Consider the following 3,257-nt stretch of genomic DNA (forward strand, 5'->3'; position numbering starts at 1 on the left):
TCCCGGCGCGGCGGCGGCGGCGGCGCTCAGAGCCGCGGGCGCGGCGGCGGCGGCGGCGGCGGCGGCAGCGAGCGGTGGCGGCGGCGGCGGCTGCACCGGGAGCGCGGAGCCGGGGCCCGGGCGAGCGGCCCCCGCGGGGGCATGGCGGGCCGAGCCGCAGCGGCACCGGGAGCGCCGGCCCCGGAGCACCGGGAGCGGCGGCCGCGCCTCTGCCCGCCGCGCGTCCCGCCGCCGGCTTTTAGGGGGGGAGCCGCCCCCTCGGGGCTGGGGCCGCCGCCGCCCCCCACCCCCTCGGGCCGAGCCTATAAAGAAAGGGGCGCCCGGTGCCGGTGCGGCGGAGCCTGCAGCGGCGGGCAGGGCTGGGCAGGGCGGGGCGGGGCAGCGACGGGGCGGGCTGGGCTGGGCTGGGCTGGGCTGGGCGAGCCCGGCCGGGCCCCCCCCTCCTCCGCCGCCGCCGCCGCCGCCTCTCCCGCCTCCCGTGGACACTTCGTGAAAGTGCCGCTGCTCCGGTGCCGCGCGCCGCCCCCCCGGGGCCCCTCCGCTCCGCTCCGCCGGCCGCTCCGCCGGGGAGCCGGGGTCCCACCGCGGGTCCCGCCGCCCCATCGGGGTCTCTGCTGCCCCCGCTTGGTCCCGCCGGGCCAGCGACGTCCCGGTCGCCCCCGCGGGGTCCCTCCAAGCCACCTCCCCCCCCCGGTGCCCTCCGCTGCCCTCCGCCTCACCGGGGGCCGCGATGTCCTGCCGGCGGCCCGGGGATCCTGCTGTCCCCACCGCCCCGCCGGGGTCCCCGCTGCCCTTTGCCGTCCCCTCCGCCCGGCCGCCCCCGCGGTCCTTCCCCTGCTCTTCGCTGCCTCCCCCCGCCCCGATCCTTTCAGTCGCCGCCGCCCCACCGGTGTCCCGCTGCTCCCCGGGTCCCCGCTGCCCCCCGCGGTTCCCGCTGTCCCCGTCCCCTCCCTCCCGCACTCCCGTGGTCCCCGCTGCCCCAGGAGGGTCCCCGCTGCCCCTCGGGGGTCGCTCCTCCCCATCCCCTCCGCCCCACCGGGGGTGCCGATGCCTCCCGCGGACCCTGATGTCCGTACTGACCCCCTGGGGTGCCCGCTGCCCTGGGGCCCCTCCCACCCCGCGGGGCCCGGGGACAGGGTTTCTGCCCTACGAAGGGGATTTATCCCCCCGGTCCACGGCCGGGACCCGCGACGGGGCGGCCGTCACCATGGCAACCGCCCCAGTGCTGCGACGGCGGGGCAGTCGGCGCCCTGCAGCTCCGGCCCCGGGGGTGCCGCGGCGAACATCGGGGGGGCGGTGGGGCACCAGTCCGGCCCACCGCGGCAGCCCCGACAGCGCGGTTCTGGCACAGCCCGGTGCACGGCGCTGCGCCGCCTAGGCCTAGAGCCACCGGCTGCAGAGCGCGGGGCCGGGGCTGCGGCCGGGGCTACGGGGCATCGCACCGGTCCCCGCTGCGCCGCCCGTCCCGTCGGGGCCCGGCCGTGCGCGCCCGGGCTCGATGTCTCGGTCGGCGGCTGCTCTGGCCTAGGCCCCGGCCGCCCGCGCGGGGCTCGGCTAGCGCTGCCTTTCCGGCCTCCACGTGGGTCTGTCGCCATGGCGGCCCCGGAGCAGCCGGCCGGGAGCGCGGCCCCCGCCGCCGCCGCCGCCGCAGGTGGGCTGGGCCGGGCCGGGCCGGGCCGGGCCGGGCCGGTGGGGTCGGTCGGTCGTCGGGCCCGCGCCTCCGAGGCCGCCGGGACCGCCGGGACCGGGGCGCAGTGTAGCCCCCAGAGGTCATTTGGGCCGGTACCGGCGGGCCGGGCCGGTACCGGAGGCCCGAGCCGGTACCGGCGTTGGCCCGACCTGGGGGCCGGATCTCGCTGGGGGTCCTGGTGCCGGTACCGGAGAACCGGGCCGGCACCGGGAGTTGGTCCGACCAGGAGGCTTGTTCTGCGCTGCGAAGCCAGGCTGGTACCGGGGAACCGGCCTGGTACCGGCAGTTGGCCCGGTCTTGGGGCCAGCCACCTCTGCGGGCCCCGGTGCCGGGCAAGCGGGCCGGTCCCGCGGGCCGGAGCAGCGCTGCGGAGGGCCGAGCCGGGGCCGGGGCCGGGGCCGGGCGAGCCCCGTGCCGGCAGCCGCTCGCCCGGCGCCGCGGGGCCGTGACGCACCGGAGCCCACGGGGGCCCGGCAGCTGCGCGCGGCCAGGAATAGCAAGCTGCTCTTTCAGGCCTCCCCGCGCCGCTGCCCTGCGCCCCTTCCCCGGTGGGTGACGTGGGCACCTGCCGCGCCTGGTATTTTGGGTGCTGCCTCGGCTTGGCCGGGTGCCCCGGGCGTGGGCGGCCCGGCTGGTGCCGGGGGAGCGGCCCCCGTCGGGGCCGGGCCCAGCTGGCCCTTTTGCGGCTCCCGCTGTGGGCCGTGCGGAGGGTTTGGTGGCTCATGTGCGCTGGTGCCGTGCAGCCTGGGGCTGACGCTTCGCGGGCTGGAAATAGTGAATAATCCCGCTGCTGTCACTCCCCCGCCGCGCGGTGACTCCGCGGAGCGAGGGGGTGGATCCTGCTGGCGCCGCGCTGGCGGGGGACGCGGGCCACGATGGTGGGGTGCAGGGGCCTTCCCGGCACGGGGACGGGCCCGGCTCTCCCGCTGCCGGAGCCCTGCGGCGTAGGGGGACGCCGAGGTGCCGGCGTGGGGCTGCGGGGGGCTCGCGCTGCAGCGGGCGCCGGGCCCAGCTGTGGCTCGCTGCCCTGCCGGGAAGGTTGCCCTCTGCGGGGAGCGGGTTGCCGCGAGGCTGCACGCTCGGCGCCCGGGGTCCGTAGCAGGCTGCGGGGTGCAGGCTCCCACCGGCCTTGGGACGCTCGCGGTTGAGAGTTGCAGCTAGTCGTGCTTGACTTGGGGCTCGGCGCATGGGCACCAGCTGTGGGGAGCAGCACTGAGGGTTTTACGAAGTTACAGTAGTGCTTTCTTGGTGCAAATGACGTTTTTCCCTGCAAATTGAGCCCCCAAAGCCGGCCTGCTGCTGCCCTGCCTATTCCAGGTGCCGGTGGCAGGGAGCAGAAACCCCGTGCCCTTCTCCTGCCTTGTTGTCCCCTGTCCTCGGGTGGTGTCAGGGCTGCCCGGTGTCCCTTGGCAGCCAGGGCACCCAGCGGGCTGTGGTCTACGGGATGGGTTGCCTCCTCGTTCCTCTGGGTAAGACGCCTTGGTTTTCCTGCAGCCCGAGGCCCCGTGCGGCGGGTGGCGAAGCAGGTCCCCGAGGAGATCCTCAACAACCAGGAGCTCCAGGAGGC

Source organism: Apteryx mantelli, chromosome 22 (genome assembly GCF_036417845.1).
Source record: "Apteryx mantelli isolate bAptMan1 chromosome 22, bAptMan1.hap1, whole genome shotgun sequence".
Taxonomy (NCBI): Eukaryota; Metazoa; Chordata; class Aves; order Apterygiformes; family Apterygidae; genus Apteryx; species Apteryx mantelli.